Genomic DNA, 25,540 nt, shown 5'->3' with positions numbered 1-25,540 from the left:
CTCTGCTCTGAACTACTCATTCTGTCTCTCTAAAGTCACAATATGATCATGCTGACTTGCTATGGTAGCCCTGCATATCTCCATCTCCTCTATGCTAGCTGTCTCTGGCTCTATGGGTATATCCTGCAATGCCTCATGCTTGCCTGAATCTGGCTCATCCTCATCATCCCCCTCCTCATCTTCATCCTTGTCATCCCCCTCATCCTCATCACTACCCTCATCCTCCTCATCCTCCTCATCTCCCTCCTCCTCTCCAATGAGTGGGAAGTCCTCCTGTCTCCTCGGTACTAGAATGTTTGGATCTGTCAATGGCACTGGCCATCGTCGTGCAAACCATCTCTCATACTCTCTGTCATCCCAGCGTCCACTACATCTGATCTCCAATCCCACTGTCTCTGCTATAGCTGTGAGAAGTTAGCATATGCTATGTGTGGCTAAATCATACTCCCCCACTGACTTGTCTCTCTGTGAGATCTGGCAAAGTGTGCAGTCCTCCTAGGTACATCCTGCCTCTCTCCAAACTGTCATCTGACTCTCTCTGGTAGGTACATCTCAATCACTCTCTGGTGATTCACTAGTTTCCCAATCAGGTACCTCTCCTGTCTGCAATACGGTAACTCCTCACTGTCATTTGACCATCTAGGGCAATCATGATATAGCCTCCATGTGAACTCTCTCAGTCTGTCTAGCTTGTGTCACGAATACAATATGTATCCAAATGGACCCTATCTCAGTGCTCCCCCAGAGTAGTACACATATGGTCGATGTGGTACTACCTATCTCTCTATAATCAGTCGACATATCGCTATCTGCTCAAATGCCCATACCTATAATAGTGTAACTCCACAACTCAAAGTTTGCACTCCCTGATATGCTATCTAATGTAGCTGAAAAATATAGCATAGCAAGTACACATGGTCCCCATGCATACATTGTACCCTCTCTAGCACTCTTCCCCATCCAATAGGGAATCTGTGTCCTCGTCTGTTTCCTACTAGTAGACATGCTATCACCACGGCTATCACCACATATCGTCTATCATACTCTGATGCCATGGTCTCCCAAACAATCTCCCTCTCTACGATATCCAGATCATCTGCGTCACACTCAAATAATCTGCACAATGCATCTCTCCCTATCATTGGGTCATACTCTACCATCTCCCCATGAATCAGAATGCAGAGGATACACCATACATCCTCTAGTGTCACAGTTGCCTCTCCAGTCGCCAGATGGAATGAGGAGGTCTTCGAATGCCATCGCTCTGCCAATGCAGTAAGCAGTCCTATGTTTGCCCTAATCTCAGGCATGAATGTGACATAGTATATCCCCAGTCTTGCTAATGTACCTCTATCCATGCTTCTGAGTCTATGTCGTAACATGAAGCAGTCTGGTCAGTTCTCCCGTGTGATCAATGGATATTGTCGACTCTGCATCACAATTGGGGCAATTTTGTTAGTTTTAGGGTTTGCTCCTACAAATTGCATTTCCTCATGTCATGTCTAAATTAGGGTTTTTTAAAGCTATTCTGACCTATCCTACCCTTATCCCCCCTTTTCGGATCATTTGCATGCTGTTTTGACCAAAATTAGGGTTGCCAATGCACTTTTGCGCCTGTGTTTTGCATCCTATGCCTGTGTATCATAACCTGTGCATGTGTATCCCTACACAAGCACAGAAGACCCTACACAAGTGTAGGATTCGCCCTACACAACCGCAGGAGTCCCTTTCTGCATCCCCTGTGGGCCCCACAATGTCCTGCAAGCAAGTCAAATTCATCAAATTGAAAACATGGGTTTTAGAGATACATACCGCTGCTCCTGCGTCGTCTGATCATCTGTACATGTGTACAGATTCTTCGAGGTGATCTGCCATTGGAATGTTCACCATCTCTCTGCAAGTCTCCTTTTCTAGAGCAACAAATCCTCCTATTTGTCTAGTGCAAATGAGCAATTTTCACTCTCTTGGCCTCATTTATAGATCTTTGTCAGTGCATAGATGGACATGCACCCTATCCATCTTACATTGGTCATGGTCTTTTGTGTCTTCTTTTGTTTGTCCTTCGTGCAACTGATCTCCGATTGTCAGTCCGTTTGAACCTATCATTTTCTGTCATTCTTATCGATCAATTGGCCTCTTTTTTTTGCATGTTTCCAGCCAATTCCTTGAGGAGGCATGCATATGTCATTGTCATTGTCTAGGGTATTTTCATTACTATTATTTGAAACAACGCTTAAAATTGCATTGTCTCAAAGAGGGGCAAAATGTAGACACCTAAAAATGATCAATGCTTGCGGAGTCATACTTTAACAAGGATAAGGATCGATGACAAATCATGACTGAAGATTGTTATCGACAAGACCTAATTTGAAAGCAAGAAAAATGAGGAATGCAAAAGAAGGACTCGATGCTCGCAAATGATAAAGACCAAATGCACAACATAGAAGAAATGTTAATGCGATGCAAGAACCCTAAAATAAGGAAATGCGCAAATGTTAAAGTATGACTCTGCAAGCTATGACCAATTTTAGAAGTCTACATTTTGCCCCTCTTTGAGACAATGCGATTCTAAGCGTTGTTTCAAAGAACAATAATGCAAATACCCCAGACAATAACAATGACATATGCATAAAAATGTAGATCAAGAAATTGGGAAAACATCAAAGCAAATAGTAATTAGGACAATCACAAAAGCTAAAACTGCAATGAAAACAATCCTAAGCTAATCAATGAAGAAATGAAGATAAGATATTCAAAATGAAAACAAAGGAAACCAAATGCAGATATCTCCTTCATGTGGCTCCATTGTTCTTCTTTCACCTTCCAATTTGATGTTGTTCTCTCCTACAAAGTGCATTTGCAAGTGGAAAGCAAGTTGTTGATGAAATTTGTAGCATAAGGTTACTCGAAAATGTGATTGATTTTCATCCTTGATTGAAGAAAAATCATCCAATTTATAGACAAATTGGAGAGATGACAAGATTAGCATGAAATTGATATTAGAGGCAATTGATGTCAAAAAAGGCAAAATTGAGTTGAAGGAAGAAGGTTATGACACCTTCTATGTCATGAATTATGACATATTGCCAATGCAAAGGTTACAGGACTAAAAGCCTATGAAATCTTGCTATGCCAATGGTATGATGCATGAGAAATTCATGCTTCCACCGAAGAACAAAAATAGGGAGAGACTAGAGATGAATTGATTAGGTGGAAACTGAATTTAGCAAATTAGAAAATGAGGTGAAGTAATTAATAATTTTTCATTCATTAATTAATTCACAAAAAGAGGGGGAGTTAATTAGCCACTTAAATAAATATTTAATTGTGACAAGAAGACTTAGGATAAATAAATAAATTATTTAACCTAGAGGGAGAAATGACAAACAAGATTAAATGAATAAATCATAAAACCCTAGAAGATGAATTAGAAATGCAAGGATGACAATTAGGTCTTGAAAAAAGATAATTGATGTAGGTTCAATCATGATTCAGATTGACAAAGGACCAAAATTGATAAATGATTGAGATTGGGTGACAAAAATCAATGACAAATTGACCAAGATTGACAAGGAGATCAAATTGATAGGCACCAATTAACGAGGAACAATGACTAATTAATCCAAATTAACATGATTGAAAAGGACAAGGATCAATGATGAGTCGATCACAAAATGATGAGATTGACAAGGACAAGGATCGGTGATGAATATATCGCAAAATGATGAGATTGAAAAGGACAAGGATCGATGACGAATCGATCGCAAAATGACGAGATTGACAAGGAGAAGGATCCATGATAAATCATGACTGAAGATTGTTATCGACAAGACCTAATTTGAAAGAAAGAAAAATGAGGAATGTAGAAGGACTCGATGCTTGCAAATGATAAAGACCAAATGCACAACATAGAAGAAATGTTAATGCAACGCAAGAACCCTAAAATAAGGCAATGTGCAAATGTTAAAGTATGAGTCCTCAAGCGTTGACCATTTTTAGACGTCTAAATTTTTCCCCTCTTTGAGACAATGCGATTCTAAGCGTTGTTTCAAAGAACAATAATGAAAATGCCCCAGACAATAACAATGACATATGCATAAAAATGTAGATCATGAAATTGGGAAAACATCAAAGCAAATAGTAATTAAGACAATCACAAAATCTAAAACTGCAATGAAAACAATCCTAATCTAATCAATGAAGACATGAAGATAAGATATTAAAAATCAAATAAAAGCAAACCAAATGCAGATATCTCCTTCGTGTGGCTCCATTGTTCTTCTTTCACCTTCCAATTTGATGTTGTTCTCTCCTACAAAGTGCATTTGCAAGTGGAAAGCAAGTTGTTCATGAAATTTGTAGCATAAGGTTACTCGAAAATGTGATTGATTTTCATCCTTGATTGAAGAAAAGTCATCCAATTTATAGACAAATTGGAGAGATGACAAGATTAGCATGAAATTGATGTTAGAGGCAATTGACTTCAAAAAAGACAAAATTGAGTTGAAGGAAGAAGGTTATGACACCCTCTATGTCATGAATTATGACATATTGCCAATGCAAAGGTTAGAGGACTAAAAGCCTATGAAATCTTGCTATGCCACCGGTATGACGCATGAGAAATTCATGCTTCCACCGAAGTAGAAAAATAGGGAGAGACTAGAGATGAATTGATTAGGTGGAAATTGAATTTAGAAAATTAGAAAATGAGGTGAATTAATTAATAATTTTTCATTCATTAATTAATTCACAAAAAGAGGGGGAATTAATTAGCCAATTAAATAAATATTTAATTGTGACAAGAAGACTTAGGATAAATAAATAAATTATTTAACCTAGAGGGAGAAATGACAAACAAGATTAAATGAATAAATCATAAAACCCTAGAAGATGAATTAGAAATGTAAGGATGACAATTACGTCTTGACAAAAGATAATTGATGTAGGTTTGATCATGATTCTAATTGATAGAGGACCAATATTGATAAATGATTGAGTTTGGGTGACAAAAATCAATGACAAATTGACCAAGATTGACAAGGAGATCAAATTGATAGGTGCCAATTGACGAGGAACAATGACTAATTAATCCAAATTGACATGATTGAAAAGGACAAAGATCGATGATGAATCAATCAGAAAATGACAAGATTGACAAGGACAAGGATCAATGATGAATTGATCACAAAATGATGAGATTGACAAGGACAATGATCGATGACAAATCGATCGCAAAATGACAAGATTGACAAGGACAAGGATCAATGACAAATCATGACTGAAGATTGTTATCGACAAGACCTAAATTGAAAGCGAGAAAAATAAGCAATGCAGAAGGAGTCGATGCTTGCAAATGATAAAGACCAAATTTGCAACATAGAAGAAATGTTAATGCGACACAAGAACCCTAAAATAAGGCAATGCGCAAATGTTAAAGTATGACTTTGCAAGCATTGACCATTTTTAGACATCTACATATTGCCCCTCTTTGAGACAATGCGATTCTAACCGTTGTTTCAACGAACAATAATGAAAATGCCCCAGACAATAACAATGACATATGCATAAAAGTGTAGATCAAGAAATTGGGAAAACATCAAAGCAAATAGTAATCAGGACAATCACAAAAACTAAAACTACAATGAAAACAATCCTAATCTAGTCAATGAAGACATGAAGATAATATATTCAAAATGAAATCAAAGCAAACCAAATGAAGATATCTCCTTCATGTGGCTCCATTCTTCTTCTTTCACCTTCCAATTTGATGTTGTTCTCTCCTACAAAGTGCATTTGCAAGTGGAAAGCAAGTTCTTGATGAAATTTGTAGCATAAGGTTACTTGAAAATGTGATTGATTTTCATCCTTGATTGAAGAAAAATCATCCAATTTATAGACAAATTGGAGAGATGACAAGATTAGCATGAAATTGATATTAGAGGCAACTGACTTCAAAAAAGGCAAAATTGAGTTGAAGGAAGAAGGTTATGACACCTTCTATGTCATGAATTATGACATATTGCCAATGCAAAGGTTAGAGGACTAAAAGCCTATGAAATCTTGCTATGCTAATGGTATGATGCATGAGAAATCCATGCTTCCACCAAAGCACAAAAATAGGGAGAGACTAAAGATGAATTGATTAGGTGGAAATTGAATTTAGCAAATTAGAAAATGAGGTTAATTAATTAATAATTTTTCATTCATTAATTAATTCACAAAAAGAAGGGGAATTAATTAGCCAATTAAATAAATATTTAATTGTGACAAGAAGACTGAGGATAAATAAATAAATTATTTAACCTAGAGGGAGAAATGACAAACAAGATTAAATGAATAAATCATAAAACCCTAGAAGATGAATTAGAAATGCAAGGACGACAATTAGGTCTTGACAAAAGATAATTGATGTAGGTTCTATCATGATTTTGATTGACAAAGGACCAATATTTATAAATGATTGAGATTAGGTGACAAAAATCGATGAAAAATTGACCAAGATTGACAAGGAGATCAAATTGATAGGCGCCAATTGACGAGGATCAATGATTAATTAATCCAAATTGACATGATTGAAAAGGACAAAGATCGATGATGAATTGATCGCAAAATGATGAGATTGACAAGGACAAGGATCGATGATGAATTGATCAAAAAATGACGAGATTGACAAGGACAAGGATCGATGATGAATTGATCACAACAATGATGAGATTGACAAGGACAAGGATCGATGACAAATCATGACTAAAGATTGTTATCGACAAGACCTAATTTGAAAGCGAGAGAAATGAGGAATGTAGAAGAATGACTCGATGCTTGCAAATGATAAAGACCAAATGTGCAACATAGAAGAAATGTTAATGCAACGCAAGAACCCTAAAATAAGGCAATGCACAAATGTTAAATTATGACTCCGCAAGCGTTGACCATTTTTAGACATGTACATTTTGCCCCTCTTTGAGACAATGCGATTCTAAGCGTTGTTCCAAAGAACAATTATGAAAATGCTCCAGACAATAACAATGACATATGCATGCCCCCTCAAGGAATTGGCCAGAAAAATCTAAAAAAGAGGCCAAGTGATGGATAAAATGATAGAATATGATAGGTTCGAACGGATCAAACGGACTACCAAGACTAACGGAAGAAATGTTAGTAAGAAGAAATTAGATAGAGGACAATTAGAGATGAAGGAGAACTTGCTTTCACAAATGCACATAAGTAGGTGAGAACCTTTATTTAATATGGCAAAATGGATGCGGTGCAACATGGCAATGAAGGCCAGAGTGATAATGCAATCCCTTTGTGTAAGACAGACATATTCACAGACAAGGAATGGTTCAAAAATCCTAAGACAAACTTGCCCCAGAATGTTATGAAACACTCCACAAATAGAAGATAAAAAATAATAAAGGACCATGAGCCATCCCGACCACTCTAAATCACTTAGTGACATCATCAAGCAACATAGGAACATGGTCGAAGCCAAAAATAAATCAATAAAAAGATAAGACTTGCAAATTCAAACAAGTCAAACAAACATTCTGATCGTCATTGTCAAAAGTGGAAAACAAGAATGATCATGTTGTCTGGTTCTAGGGAATGCGGTACCCTGTCAAAAACAAGACACGGTCTAGTTTCGAGTATACCACACCCTGTACAAGACCCATGATAATATTGACAAGGACCAATGGTAATGTTCATGCTAGTTTGATTGATATGACAACTGTGATCAGGGTGAATGTTTGCTTGGTCGAATAGTTCATCTGTTATGGCATGATTTCATTGAAGCACGATGTTTGATTGATTGTCATTGGATGTATGCTCAACGATCTGTCTATGCACGAAGGGATCATTTATTGACAAAATGCAAAATGCCAAAGGAATTGTTCTTGGATTTTGATGTTTTTGAAATTTTTTTGTTCATTTTTTAGGACTTTATTTGACTTTTTAGGGATTTTTTTCTGGACATTATTTGATTTTTAGGGATTGTTTTTAGGACATTTTATGATTTTTAGGGATTTTTTTTAGGACATTATATGATTTTTAGGGATTTTTTATGATTTTGCCCCTAGTGTCTAGCAACGCAAGGAATATGACAGGTGAATAAATAGGCTTTCTGAAATGTTGGTGGATAGAGGGAAAACAAAGGCCTTTTATTATGGAGACAATATAGATGCAATTTTCAAGGGCTATTGCATGATGGGACAAGAGACTAGATATGACAATGTAAAGCAGTAACATGGCATGAGGGACATGTCAAGAGGTTTTGAAACTATGTCTAGATTTTGCGTCCTTATGTCAGATCAAGATCAAGGAATGAAAAAGAGTGTATGGATAGTGATAAGATATGGATAGGATAAGCAAGACCAAGAATGAATAAGGGACATGGACTGAAGGTTGGGATTGGGTAAGGGATAGTGGTAGAAAGTTGCAACAAGATAGGGAATATGGATGAAAGGTTATACTAAGAAAATGGATAAAGACCAAAAGCTATGATAGACTGAAAGATGTGAATAGGATGCATGACGCTCATGAAGATCCTCAGCCTTGTCAAGATCAAAGGTGGAAAGAGGAAATGGACTTGAGGGACAATAGGATAATGGAGGAGTATGACATGGTATGATAGGATAATGAAGGGAAATAGGATATGAAGGAGGAAACCTACCCATAAGTGTGGTGTGCAATAATTTCATAGATTACACATGACACCTGTTTGCCAGGTTTTCATCACGGTACTTGCCCAAGGCGCCTGTTTGCTAAGTTTTCACCAGTGGATGAATTATTTTTGCTTTACTTTTTTTTTCTTTTTCTTTTTTCAGGTATTTTTTTTGTATTTTGACTTTTTCAATAGAAAATGGACACATGATAGGGGATGGAAGAAGAACTCAAACATCTTTTTGTTTGGATAGTAGCCTTGAAAAAAAAAAATGGACCATGGCCTTTAAAAGTATGCTCAAAGATGTTGGTTGGATAAGGACATGGAAAATGAGATGAAACTAAGGCAAGGATTTATGCAAATGATGGGATCAAAGGGATCAAAGGATGGAAAATATGCGTTGGATAATGGATAGGGTATTGGAAGAACTATGCTTGAGTGGATAGAAATGTTGGCAAGATTGACATTGGCACACACCTTGAGGGGTGATGGATTGATGGAGGAAAAATGTATTTTGGATATTGAGATTTTGACGAAGGAAAGGCTATGAATTTTGGGACATAAGGGCCCAAAATGGATGAAGAAGGTGATGGAGGAACAAATTTGAGAGCGTTGGATGGAGGAATAGCAACTTTGGATGCCAATTTGGATGTTTCTTTAGGCTTTTGTGCTTCAAGGAGCTGCTTAGGGATCCACATGGTTTTTGTTTTTTCATGCTTTTGTGGTTCCTTGGAGTGCATTGCCAACACAAGGGATTTAAGAACCCATATAGATTTTGACTTTTCTTTATTTTTCTCAGTGGGCCTTTGTAACCTTTTGGATTTCTCTTTTTCTTTAGAGATCATATTTTGCTTTCTTTTGACATGTTGATTATATTGGACATGTTGATCCTTGAATACATGTGGATTTCTAGACTTATGACTTTTATACTTGGCATCCAAATTGCTTGGAGGTGGAAAGGAATGCATGGGTGGATATGAATGAAATGGAGTTCTTTTTGATTGATGAAATTTACTCAAGGATGTGTTCCTTTGCTGACCTTGCATAGAGGATGAAGGGATATAAGGACCTAAGAAGGATGGGAGGTATGATGGGGAAGGTGTATGTTTGGATTTTGAAGGGAAGTTGGATTTAGTAGGGGTACCCACGTCTTGAGGAATTTCACTGAGGCCATGACCTTTAATATTTTCTTTAACATGAAGGGATTCTTTCTTATGGAGACCTACTCCTTTGCCTTTATGAATATTTTGGCTTGTAGGGTACTCTTTTCTTTGGGAAGAAGACGCGAGTCCATTATGAGGGGGATATGATATGAGAGAAATAATGAGATCTTGAAGTGGATCGGATTGCACCAAAGTGGAAGAACCCATTATGCATCTCAATGGTTCATGAATATCTTGCACTAACACATTAGAATCATGAGGGGGATTAGGATCATGAGGGGGACTAGGATTGTGTAGTGGACATGGTTCAATGACAGGCTCTTCAAGAGATGGAATGGGAGAAATAATGGGATCATCAAAAGAAATGAGACCTTGGAGTGGATATGCTGGATTAGGACGTGGAGATGGAGGAACAAGTGGATCTTGTGGAGGATTTGAAGGAATGATAGGGTCTTGACAAGGAGGAAGATCATTAGAATCCTCTTTAAGGGTGCTCTGCTCTTGACTTTTAATGGGATCATTGTAAAGGATGGAAAGGATATCTTGATCTTTCTTAGGAAGTGGAATGTCAATGGGATTTGAAAGGACATTGTGTTCTTGGATAGAATTGACAGGAATAAGTGAATCATCGTGAGTGTCTGGGAACATGGGGTCCTTATCAACAATTGGATGGGATGATAAGGTTTCAGGATCTTGATCTTCATTTTCTTTAGGACTCATTTCTTTGTGCTCTAAATTATCCTCTTGACATGGTGTTGGACTTTGGATATGCATGGAGGATTCTGAGAAGGGATCAATGTTTTGGCAAGAAATGCACTTTGAACATTTGTAATGGATTTTGGCAAGGAATCAATGCTTGAACATGAGGAAGAGGGACTTTGAATGGGGTCCTCTAAAATAGGTAATGGCAATAAAGTGCATGGTGGCATTGGGTCTTGCATTTCTGAAACATGACAAGGGTGTGCATCATGAATTGGATTATCTTGGCAATCAATTATGGATAACTCTTGGATAATTTCATGCTTGGGTGTATTGTTTGATGAGGACAATATGGAAGGTTCTTGTGAAACTTCTAAAGGTGTAGGAATAGATGCCACTGGAGAGTCAATTTGTTTATGGGGAGATGAGGCATTGCTAGACATAAGTGTATTATCTTGATCTTCCTCAAAGAACTCAATTGGTAATCTCCTTAAGATCCTTGCAATAAAACCACCTTTCTTTCGAGGTTTTGACATAGTTGTATCTGGAATTTGAACTTGTTTGGAAAGGAGTTGGTTCTAGTCTGATGTCATGTTTTGATTTCGAACTAGATGTTGATCAAATTGGTTTGACATGTTCAAAATTTGGCTTGGTGCATGTTGCAAGTTTTGTTTTTGAATTTGTGATTGTAGTTGTTGATACTGATATGTTGATTGAACTTGTTGATATTCCACCATTGGTTGAACTATTTGTGGACATTGTATAGTTGGTTGGACATATTATTGAAATTGGACCATTGGTTATGTTGGTTGTATATGTTGGACCATTGGTTGTGTTGGTTGTATATGTTGGACAATTGGTTGTGATGGTTGAAAATGTGATTGATAGTAAACACCTTCTTGTTCTTGTTGTGGAGGCACATAATGTTGTTGTCTCTTTTCTTGAAATTGTTTCATCATTTCTATTTGTGAGAGGAGAGCTAGTATGTCTGATCGTTCAATAAGAGATCTTACATCAATTGGCTCAATTTTTGGATTTTGACCTGGAAATTTTTGAAACATTTTGGACATTTGTGATCTATTCTTCTCAATGTTTTTCATTTTTTCTCCTCTAGGTTTTGTATTTGGACATTTACATCATCATGATAAGTTTGATCCAAGTTCTGAGACATGTAGAGATTGGATTGACATGATTGATTTCTCAATTGTGATGACATGGCTTTGTAAGAAGGTTGAGACCTCATTTCAAAAAACATGTCACTATGTAATGCAACTAATGGGATTGACGAATGCATCCTAAAAGGATGTCAATGCAACTTATGTTTTTGGACTTTTTCAGGATTTTGACAAACTTTTTGGAATGCAATGCTAAAGACACAACCTTGGGAAGTTGAAATGAAGAAAAGACCTTAGAGGACAAAAGACCAAATGACAATAGGACAAATTGAAAATGTCTCACCTATATGCTTGGATAATAATCTAGGTTTGACAAAAATGATATTAATGAAAGGACAAATTTAAGACAAGGTCAAGACTCCCTAACAACAACTTAGGGTATCATCCAAAGTTTTGATTTTTCAAGTTTGACAAACCAAATTTTTGAGACTAAATGCAAGAAGGCAATGATTATGACAATTACTTAGGATATGACATGAAAATGATCTAATGATATGATATGACAAGATGAAGCCAAGACAAGATGACAATACAATGATAAGGATATGCAAAGACCGATGACTTGGAATATGCAAAATGCAACATAGGCATGACCTAATTTTAGCATGACAAGATTAATGCACGAATGTCACCTAAATGGAAATCTAGCTTGGATATGACAATGAAATGCAAACTTAGGGAAAATGATTTTGAACCTAAGTGCAAAATGAGGATGCGTACAATGAAAGGAGTAAAAAGAACCTAAGTGCAAAATGAGGATGTGTGCAATGAAAAGGACTAAAATGAAGGGAGATGACAAAATGCCCTAGGACCTAAGTTGGACAATGCAAAACCTAGCCTAAAGTGACATGAATTTTGAAACAAAGATATTCAATGTTTTGATGAGCCATGTTCAAATGTTGGATGAATACTTGGACAAATTTGGAATTTTGCTTGGATTTTGTTTTGAATTGAAGGTTGTTGATTTTGAAAAACCTAAGTTGATTATGAGCAGTTTTGAAAGTTTGTTTTTTATTTAACTTTTGACAATCACGGAAGACAAAATGTTTGTTTGACTTTGACTCAAGACAATCAAGCACATTCACAACAAATCCTATGGCTAGCAAGGGCAATGTCTATTGAATCCTCTAACCATAAAATACAACACTCAGCCGGATAGCTAGACGCTTGGTAGCACTAGCTCCCCCTTACAGTGCACTCACTTCTTGGGCATACCAAGCTTCAAGTTCAAGGGGCATCACTTCCCAAGAACTTTCTATCTCTAACTAAGGAGTACATGAGAGGTGTCTTTGGCATGCACGTATCACAATGCCTGAGCCAACAGATAGATGGATTTTGGCATCTAAAAAATAAGAGATTCTAGTAAGGGCATCCGTTCGGGTGGGTATTGATTCGGCAAATAAATTGTCGCAATACCATTCCAGCACCCATTGTCTACAACTTTTGTTGCATCCATAGTTATTTAGAGTGGTTCGAAAGAGCTTGGCTTTAGCCTGTCACCACTTTGGGTCATTCCCTCTCACCAATGCCTGTACAAAGTCCCAAGGAAATCGGGAGGTAGGTGCAACTCTAAGGCTTAAAACATACAATCAAATTGAAAACCAACAGAGTATGCACGGTGTTCATTATCCTTTAAGAAACAAAATGTGCAACTACTTAAAAAAAATGCAAGCACAATGTTTTAGTGTGAGTCTTTGATGCCAAGATACTGCAAAGAGAATTAGTACCAAGGAAAAACCCTAATGCAAGAAACAAATTGCAAACAAACAAACTTGCAAGAAAAACCACTAATTTTTACCCCTATTTTTGGCCTTACACAGGCACAGATCTCATCAACACAGGTGTAGATCTCCTTACCACAAGTGCAGATCCCTCCCACATAGGCACAGATCTCATCTACACAGGCACAGATCCCTTCCACACAGGCACAAAAAGCCTCAACACAAGCGTAGAAGTGTCCAGAAAGCTCTGAGTTTCCTTGTTTCTTGAGTTTTTCACCTACAAACAGCTCAAAAGAACTCAAAACATGGTTAAGCGGTTAGTTCACATCGGGTTCACCAAAATGTAGATCAGGAAATTGGGAAAACATCAAAGCAAATAGTAATTAGGACAATCACAAAACCTAAAACTGCAATGAAAACAATCCTAATCTAATCAATGAAGACATGAAGATAAGATATTCAAAATGAAATCAAAGCAAACCAAATGTAGATATCTCCTTCATGTGGCTCCATTGTTCTTCTTTCACCTTCCAATTTGATGTTGTTCTCTCCTACAAAGTGCATTTGCAAGTGGAAAGCAAGTTGTTGATTAAATTTGTAGCATAAGGTTACTTGAAAATGTGATTGATTTTCATCCTTGATTGAAGAAAAATCATCCAATTTATAGACAAATAGGAGAGATGACAAGATTAGAATGAAATTGATATTAGAGGCAATTGACTTCAAAAAAGGCAAAATTGAGTTGAAGGAAGAAGGTTATGACACCTTCTATGTCATGAATTATGACATATTGCCAATGCAAAGGTTAGAGGACTAAAAGCCTATGACATCTTACTATGCCAATGGTATGACACATGAGAAATTCATGCTTCCACCGAAGCACAAAAATAGGGAGAGACTAGAGATGAATTGATTAGGTGGAAATTGAATTTAGCAAATTAGAAAATGAGGTGAATTAATTAATAATTTTTCATTCATTAATTAATTCACAAAAAGAGGGGGAATTAATTAGCCAATTAAATAAATATTTAATTGTGACAAGAAGACTTAGGATAAATAAATAAATTATTTAACCTAGAGGGAGAAATGACAAACAAGATTAAATGAATAAATCATAAAACCCTAGAAGATGAATTAGAAATGCAAGGATGACAATTAGGTCTTGACAAAAGATAATTGATGTAGGTTCGATCATAATTCTGATTGACAAAGGACCAATATTGATAAATAATTGAGATTGGGTGACAAAAATCAATGACAAATTGACCAAGATTGACAAGGAGATCAAATTGATAGGCGCCAATTGATGAGGAACAATGACTAATTAATCTAAATTGACATGATTGAAAAGGACAAAGATCGATGATGAATCAATCGCAAAATGATGAGATTGACAAGGACAAGGATCGATGATGAATCAATCACAAAATGATGAGATTGACAAGGACAAGGGTTGATGATGAATCTATCGCATAATAACGAGATTGACAAGGACAAGGATCGATGACAAATCATGATTGAAGATTGTTATTGTCAAGACCTAATTTGAAAGCGAGAAAAATGAGGAATGCAGAAGAAGGATTTGATGCTCGCAAATGATAAAGACCAAATGTGCAACATAGAAGAAATGTTAATGCGATGCAAGAACCCTAAAATAAGGCAATGCGCAAATGTTAAAGTATGACTCCACAAGCGTTGACCATTTTTAGATGTCTACACTTACAATTTGTGCAGCAAGTTTCATATAACCACTAGAGCTGAGTTTGTGTTGCGCATGCTTTTCTTGTCTTGTCTTGGTTGCCTTTGACGTGTCACTCAATCTATGAAAAGTTTGAAACATGGTAGATTATATAAATATAATGAATAATTAGTACATATTCACATTCTTAATAGTATCACATACCTTCTTCTAGCGTTTGGTCATGTATTTCCTTTTTTCCTTTCAATTCTCTCCTTTGCATCCAAAATCAAGTCCTTCCACTCCCTCTCTGGAATCATGGGGGGATAGTCATACTTTACGTTCTTCTCTAAATGTGTCCTGTATTGGTCCCTCACATACTTTAGATATGTGCCAACTTTTTCTAGGAGCTTAGTCTTGTCGAATGTGTCATTTCCAAACAACCCTTCCATACGGTTTGTGAGTTCATCTTTTAATTTTTTTTCTTGGTCATTCCACCTTTAAAGCAAAAACAAACCTGCTAGATTTAGAAAGAAACTGAAGCTACCTTTTATATAGTTCAAGAAATGGATAAAAGCAAAACTATTCTAGCAATGATATGAAATCAAAATAGTGGATAAGGGTTAGTTCATGTATGATGTTCCACCTTTTACGTATGGTAGGCCCAAATATATACAATATAATGTCATTAACATTTTTATAAAAAATATCATTTCCCGCAAAAAAAACATGGGATCATTAGTCCAAAATGAGTGATCAGTAAGTAAATTATAATTAGACTATATATAATAATAATTTTAAAGTACCTGAAACCTTCTGTATCTTCAAGGGAATCAATGCTTTGTCGCTCACCACCAATGTGGCCTGCAACGTTCCTATACTAGCAATACGGGAAGATCCAGGAAATGATGGTATGTTATCATGAGTACTCGCCTCTGGCGCATCCTCATGTGCATCTCCTACCAGAGTAAATGAATCCACTATGAAATGCCTCCAAGAAAGAAAACTTCAAGGGTAATAAACACATAACGAAAGAGAGAGAAAAAGAGGGATCTATCACCAGTGGGCGGGTCAACATGAGTCGGTGCAATAGATGGTGTTTGCATGCTATGTGTTGCTGACATTGCAGTCGGCAATATAGTTGGGGTCGACCTCGGACCCATGTTAGCACCTGAAGAGTAATACATTAAATATGTAAAACATTAAAACAACAAGTTCACAAGTCCAAAGGAGTGGTTTTAATATATAGAACATGGTCATCACCTGAACTACCCACAATACCCTGATCATCACCACCAGGATGATGAGGCCCTATAAATTTCTGTAAAAACAACACATACATATTTTAGTTAATGATATTAAAGAGAAAAAAATATAAACCATTATTGGACTTTTGTTATGATTAAAGCTTTCATTATTGCTTACTTGCAAGTTTTCCATTGTCATCAACAATAGTTGCACCCTCTTTGTTATCTTATCAGTCTGAGGGCTTATGGTTGCCAAATCAACAATCTGTTGCCTTATTTTTCTAATATTCTTTTGTACGAATTGCATAGAGTTTGAGCTAAGTGCGATGTCATCAATGCATAACACTGTCAAGTGCCCCACATCCCTATGGAGGTGTTGAGGTACTGCAGGTTCCTTTCGCTTATCTTGAACATCCATCTATGACAAGAATATAATTAACACTATCAAAATTACTTCAAAACACTCAAGAAAAGATCATAATGTAACAGTTTGCTTCTATCTAATTTGTATAATTACAATGAGGTTTACCTGCTCCATAGAAGTGTCGAGACCTACACCCCTATCTATGCTATGTGGTGGATCCATGTGGCCCTATGACAAAGAAAAAATATAAAAACATTAGAAAAATGAAACAAATAGACTTAGAAAAAAAACTTAATAATACATTGGTTTATTGGATTCATTAATTGGAAGTTGGCTTAAATGGTATATATATAGTATGTACCACCCCCATGATAGTAAATTTTTTTTGTATCTATATGATTCAAATTGTAATCAATTAGCAGCTCTTCCCCTGCACTTATTGATTTTATCGCACATACAAACACACAATTTCCCTCATGTGCCTCAAATATGCAATTGGGTTGCTTATTAGTTGACCTAGGTCGTGTACTATTTATAAAACCTGCAATATTCCCTATTGCTTTTGGCCTTCCATCAATGTATACAGCCACTCATTTACTTTGATCATTATCCTTTTGTTGTATATAATTGGCTGATAGTGCATACCTATGCATACTTTTTTTATATCGAACAATCTGCATCCAATCATTATAATTGTAACAAGGTCCAACAAACTCCATCAATTCAACAACTTTGTTGTAACAGACCTTTATGTTGTCCATGGAAAATAGGCCCAAACCATGTAACAACGAAGGTGCTATGTGATATATTCTCTCATTAACACAAAAATTAGTGTTTATTGGAGGAAGTTCCTTGGGTACACATTGTTTCAGTAGATGTTTGTACCTCAAGGGCACCTCAATGTCACCTTTGGTCTCATCAACATAAGAACATGACCCCCCTTGAGCAAGAAAAAATTCCATGCATTTATTGAATTTTCTTCTAATCTTTTGACCTCTAGTTGATCTCCCTATTTGAGATCTACTACATGTCTTACTTTCCTCTTCTATTCCTGCATTTCCCTCACTCGAGGAAGACACATCTAACAAATACCTATTTGGTGATACCTGTGCACCATCAAATGAGAGAGTTAGTTGGTAATGAGAGAGATATTTTGCAAATGAGGGTAATATTGATGAAGAAGTCGGCCATAAAGTTGATGTTGAGATTAAAATTTGAGTAAGTCCAACTGGGGCCTCAAGTGTTGATAACTGTATTAGATTTGCTGCTAAAGTTGAGGTTTGAAAAACTGCGGAAGTTTGTTTTTCTTGTAATTTTTTAAAAATATATTATTTCTATAAGGTGTATTGACTTATGCCCGTTGATCCATGAGACTATGTAGGATCCTCGTCAAAGGGGTTTAGGTTCCTACACCAACAATTGAGCATCATAAGCATTACATTTGTAATTTGATAAACAATAAATACTGCAGTATCATAAGCATAACATATGTATCATCATATATGTAATTGAGCATCATAAGAATCACATATGTATCATCATAAACATGTAATCCATCACATACATATCATAAATCACCATCCATCACATAGCTAATAAGTAGTCCACATTTCATAAATAAACACAAAGTTCAAAAAATGTCACATGTATCATCATAAGCATGTAATCCATCACATATGTATTTTAAATCACCATCTATCACATAGCTAGAGGAGCATCATGAGTCAATTAAGTAATGGCATTAGAATTCAAAACATATGAATTATTTATGTAACCATATAAGTCAAATCAATTTCTATCAAGATATCAATATTAAATAGATAATATAATAATCGCATCTCACACATTTTATTCATGTCATTGATCTTCTTCTTCATCCAACTCATCATCATGACCATCATGATCATGATCATGATCATCATCATCATCATCATCGTCGTCATCGTCATCATCATCATCATTATGTTCATCATCATCATCGTCATCACCATCACCATCACCATCACCATCACCATCACCATCACCATCATGAGTAGCAACATCATCATCATCAGCTTCTTCTTCATGTACATTTCCATCAGGAACATCATCGACTAACTGTCGATCATGATCATCATCTATATCATCTTCTACTTCTTCAGTATCTTCTTCTTCCATCACATTATACATTATCGGCCTTCCTTTTGGATCATGTCTAACAACAAGTGACCAACCCGGTTTATGTGGAACCTCCGAGTAAAATACCTGCTCACATTGACTTGGAAGAACATAGGGCTCATCCCCAACTCGTTCAAATGACCTTGTATTAACCATTGTAAATCCATTATCATGTTCGATAACAGTTCTATCAGGATCATTTTTATTCAGTCGTAGCCTATACCATTTGACGATGAATATAACTAATTTGAAGGAATTAAAGTCACACTCAAGTATATCATCCAAAATGCCATAGTATCAATTTTGAGACTCTTGAGGATGTATGTCATTTCTAGATGAAATATTGGTCATCTCAAAGACTGCAGTTATCCCAGAATCACAAGTTTTCTTCGTGTCATCCAACTGTTTGATGCAAAATTTATGACCATTGCAGCACATAGCCTTGTGGTGTTTGACTTGCAATATGTCTAACATATTAAAATTATTGCATCATGAGTTGATAAACATATGGGTGATTAATAAAATTATATGTACCTATTGATCTCTTAAACCATATGCTAAATCAATTTCCCTTTGTGTAACATTGGAATCTCCATTATGAAGAGCTTCTTTAACCAAGGAAATGACACCATCCCATGTTAATATGCGACCAAAATGTTGACATTGTTCAATCCACACTGTCATCCAATCAAGATTGTTTGCAATATACAAATGTAGCGCATCCCACTCCCGACCAACTGTACAAATAATTAATAGACCACTTACAACTAATTTATTTAAATGATGAAGAATTAATTTACTACAATAACATCTTATAATTACTTCTCACTTTCTTCAATCTACCTTTCCTCATCAAGTGCTCCCCTTCAAATTTATTAATGGGGTTGGGATCCCAAATGCGATCTATGTGGATTTTTGCTCCAAACTTAGGAAGATATTTGGTAATGTACACCATAGTTTGGTATACCATATATCCCTTAACCATAGAACCCTCAGGATGTGCTCTTTATCAAACCAAAGCCTTCAAAAATTTCAAGTGCCTCTCAACCATCCACATTGACCTAGTGTGTACAGGTCCACACAATTTGATCTCCTCAACTTGGTGTATGAGGTAGTGTTCTTATGCATTGAAAAAAGTTGAAGGTAGACACTTTTGCATTTCACACATTAGATGAGGGATTTTTCTCTTCCAATAATTTATATCTTCCTTGTGGATTTCTTTAGATGACAACGACCTAAAAGAGATTGAAGATGCAAAAATATATAAATGAGACTTTACAAAATAATATACAATATATTGCATAACAAGTAAAACAAATGGCAAATATAATAGCTATACAATAAATTGAACAAACATCACTACTTACCTCATGTATTTTCCAAGATCATATATGACTTGCTTGATATTATTGTCGAAGTGGTCTGGGAGAGATAGAGGTAGAACATACTACAACAATTATAAAATGATCTTTTCATTGTTTTGTAACATAATACAATGAGAAGTACATGCGCAGTATATAAATATATAGTAAATACACAAGAATGCGAATTACCTTAATGAAGGTATGCCAATCATACATTTTCATCCCTGACCCAAATTCACTCTTCTTTGATATGAGATTGTTTATGCTCGCAGCAAATCCTATGGGAAATCAAATTTTTCATATGACTTCTTTTATAGAATTGCTTTGCTACTCCATTAATAACCAAGGAAGGGCACTTATATTAATCTGATCTCCATTGTTATTTGATTGAATGACATTTTTCATTGCATGATTGGATTCCACAATGTCACTACAAATTTTGACAATTTTTTCTTTGTCACACCTTCCATCCAATATTTTCCATAATGTCTCTGTTATATTCTTTCCAATATGCATTATATCAAACAAATGCACAATTTGTAGATGCTCATAGTAAGGCAACCTACTGAATTGTATAGGATAACTTTTTAGTCCCTTTGGAAGGTGGCCATCCATGCCTTGACAACCTTCAGTATCATCAATTACATCATCAGTAAACAAGACATGATAAAAAAATTCAAATTCCAAACATAAACCATTAGATGGAATGACATTACCTTGATGATTAATTCTATTATATTCCAGCTTCCATAAGTGAGGAGTCATTCTTCGTGGCTTTGATGTAGTCTCTTCTTTCCCATTGAAAAGATATTTTTCAATATTCCAGTACTTATGATTTTTGTTAAGGAAGTGCCTATACTCATCAGACACCTGGTTTCCTAAACTTTTTGAATGATGGGATTTCATCTTTGGACCACAAACTGGACATGCAAATTTTCCCTTTGTTTGAAGACCTACAAGATAACGTATAATTCTATTAAATCTGTTAATTTTTATAATTATAATTATCATGTGCAACTTGAACACTATAACGTACCACAAAAATGTGTTAGCCCTGGGGCATCATGTATTGTCCATACAAGCATTGCATGGAATTGAAATTGTCTTTGTCCTATTGGTCTAGAGATGTCATACATGGTCACACCATTCCATAACTCCAACAACTCGTCGATAAGAGGCTCAATATATACATTCATATCTTTAACTTGGTACTTGCCTAGTGGAATGAACAAAAACATTACATAATTATTATGACCATTTTATTGCAATATTTATAATTAAATGTAGATGACTATTAAATGATAGAATACCTAGAACAATCATTGCCAACATTATGTGCTCCCTCTTTATTGACATCCATGGAGGAATATTATTGTTGATAACAAAAATAGGCCACACCGAGTAAAAAGATCTCAATTCTCCAAATGGATTGACACCGTCTGCTGCCAATGAAAGCCTGAGATTGCGAGGTTCTTCTTTAAAGTGTGGCCACTTTTCCTCTATGTCCATAAATGCAGAACCATCCACAGTCATTCAAATAATGTCATCTCAACTTCTATTGCATGCATGGTAATTCATAAATTGTGCCAAGCTAGTGCACTTGAATAATCATTGCATATGTGGAATAATAGGAATATAACGAAGAACCTTGCAAGGCACCTTTTTTGTTATTTGATCTGCTCAATATCTACTGATATGACATTCAGGGCATTCTGTTCCAAATTCATGTTGTTTATGATATATGATATGATCATTGGGACAAGCATCTATTGTTTGATACTCCATTCCAATATCTTTCATAATGGCAAATAATTCTTGGTATGAGCGAGGTAGAATATTTGATGGTGGTAAGAAAAACTCACCTATCAATCTACAGCCAAAAAAAGAGTTTGAGGTGTGAATATAAAGAATATTAATGGTACATGATTCACCATTTATTAACTATAATGACATGTATGACACACCTTAACATACGTGAGATTGTTATGTTGGATAAACCATTCATAACCTTCAAGTTCACCAACAACAATACCACAGAGAGAAGAGTTGTTTGGGAGCCTTTGTAATGGGGCTCATATGCCTTCTCAAGAAGAGGTAAATCATGAACATCAAGGTCATCCTGATCATCATGATCAGCTGTGCCAGTACTAAATGTGTCATGGATCAATGTATTTGTACCATCATCTTCAATTGTGTTTTCTGTTGCATGATCGTCATCTTCCATGGGATCATTATCTTCAGCTTCGATATTCACACCTCCATGTTCCTCTACTTCAAAAACAATATTCTCAGGGTTTTGTTGATCCATACCATGTGCTCCGAGGTGCTCCACCTATATAAAATTGATATACCTAAATAAACCATGATCATGATCTCATTATCAAGTGATTTCTTATGTATATAAATTGTTAAAATGATATAATGAACAACTTACTACTAGATTATAATCATGTCCCCCTTCAATGTGACCATGCTGCCTATAATGTTTCTTAGCTATTTTGATTAGAAGTCTTCTAGTCTTTAAGCCCTTACAAATTTTGTAGGGACAATAACATTTCCCATCACCTTTTCTTTTCAAGTTAGAACATAATCTAGCAATTGTCTCCTTATTTTGTTCTTCGCCGATATTATCTGACATGGTCTTTCTTCACAGGCAAAAAAATTAGGCTATGGAAACTTCAGTGCAAAAGCTTCACAAAAATTGTAAATCAAACCAAAACCATTTAACTCTTCTTTTTCATCTTAAAACATTGAACTTAATAGAGAACATATTTAATGTAGCTGATTGTGTGAATTTTTGAGCATTGTGTTTGCCAATTCTTACTAAAAGTTTGCCTGTTGCAGACTTTCTGAGAGACATTTTTGAGTATTCTAAGCAAAGCATTTATTTTAACATACACTTATTCATCCACATTGTAGGGATAACAATACAAGGCTCACATATTGGTCTAAGAGGATGCCATGGTCTCACAAAGTAACCAAGAACCATATGAAATGATGGTCTTGAATCCACACACAACTAGGGAGGATCCATACGATTATGTATGACTTCCCCCTTGTTTGTTTAATGGGATTAGCCTCCAAGACATAGCCATCAATAATCACTAAGAATGTACAAGTGGATCGTAGCTACCCATACAACAAACACTTACCCCTATCCTCAAATTTTCCCAATGTTTGATTCCTTATATACACTCATCCAAGGTTATCTACGTCAATCTTGGTGAGGAATCACATCACAACAAAGAAGGCAACATTTAAAAATAGCAAGAGTTTCACTAAACTACCAAAGATCATAAATATTGAAAGAAAGAAAAAATAGTACCAATAATAAGTCAAATAAATGTGTTCAATTCCAATAGAAAATCAAACATAGCCACAATAACTACACAATAGAGAAAACTCACAATAGTGATTAAACTAATTCAAACAAGATAAAATAAAAATTTTGGCCCATGCAACAAAGATGAGAGATCATCAATAATTGAAGGAAACTTCACAATCCTTAAAAGTGCACATTACATAACTATACGACTAGAAATTGTGGCTAAATAGAGTGAAGATTCATCATGACTCCAATAATAGTCCCTCATGTGTGCATTTGTGGCATGAACACAAAAAATCCCACATGGCATGGCCATGTACCTAATGGAGAAGACATGCCTATGCTACATGCCCAAAAAACATGACTATAATAATAGTCCCTCATGCGTGCATTTGTGGCCTGCACACTACAAATCCTAACATATCATGGCAATACACCTCATAGAGAATACACACCTAGGGCCACATTGCACATAGCAATGTGCCTCACATAGAAGACATGCATAGGGCACATGCCACATAGCAATGTGTCTTATGGAAAAATGTGCATGCATGTCACACACCAAAGCTATATGTATACATCATGAGGCACATTCATATGTTATCAAACACAACCTATTGTATCTAACATGAGTTCCTCTCTACATGTGTGCAAATCTTCCAACACTAATCACCACTAAGAAGGAATAATATAAAATGCATCTTCAGATATTTGTGTGTGTGTGTGGAATTGTGTCTTTGAACCCAAATCGCTACCATCAACAACATGTAACCATCACCTACACTATAGCAAAACATAAGTATGGTGTGACATCATATCTATTTCCATAATGTCAAAACACATGCAAACATGAAAATCATCATAGCATGACAAAAATCAATCTCCACATGTTGGAACAAAGATATAAATAAGATAATAGGGTAAGAGGAAACCCGTACCAAGAACCACATACCAACTATCGGCGATGCCATCAATATAAATGTAGGATAGGATACCACTATGAGCCATCCAATGGTCCATACTATGAGGAGAACTAGGGGATACTATCTTTGAAAGGTGTGGTCAATAGAGATAATCCCTACTAATGCCACAATATGTCACCATAGCTTCTTGAGTTTTCCATTCTTCCACTTAACACCACATTTATTGAGTTCCTCAACAGCGAGGTTGGTTCTCAATAGGATGCACAAACATGTAAACACACAAGTCCCTAATTTTGAGTTGTTTGTGATCCCCTCATAAAGTTATATGAGGAGGAAGAGGAAGAAGAGAATGGATGAATTAGAGGAAGCTCATGTGAATGTTTATGGGTTTATTGCATCCTACACAAGTTAATTCTAAACTATCACAGTGAAGGGGTATTCAAACATTCAATGATTCTTGTCCTTTTAGATGTTTTATGTTTTGTTGTTGATGAAAATGGTGCAAAAATTGCTCCCTCAGTGTTGAAGTCATCATTGAACTCTACCCAAATAATTCCAGGTAGGTGTTTGGATTTTGATAGTGCTATGGGCAAACAACATTCACATGATTTCTAAGACTAATGTAGGACTATTATTAGTGGTTGACATTTTGATTTCTCTCAGATACATGACATTGACTGTAAATGACAAAATAAAATACCATGTTAGCAGGTTGACAATCTGTGGCCATCGAAGGTAATTCGAAGGTATTCAATTGGTGCAATGTGCATTCTCTACTTATATAGATAGATGTTCTCTCTATTGCCTTATTGTAGGAAAATTGTTGTTGGCCATTACATGGCATGAAGTACACTTTGCATATCTATTTATGACTGATTATCGGTTGTTGCTATAGTTTTATATCAATCAATGCATTTATTTATACTCGTTATTTCATATTAGCAGTGATAGTGTAGATATGCTTGACAATTCCCTGTGTTTTGATTTCTTGTAATGAGATACACGAAGTTTTATCCAACATGGACTGTCAAACTTAACGGTTTGGGCTTACTTGGCACCTCA

The sequence above is a fragment of the Cryptomeria japonica genome, chromosome 6 (genome assembly GCF_030272615.1).
Source record: "Cryptomeria japonica chromosome 6, Sugi_1.0, whole genome shotgun sequence".
NCBI lineage: Eukaryota > Viridiplantae > Streptophyta > Pinopsida > Cupressales > Cupressaceae > Cryptomeria > Cryptomeria japonica.
The sequence above is the reverse complement of the archived record's forward strand: the minus strand, read 5'-3'. Positions refer to the sequence as shown.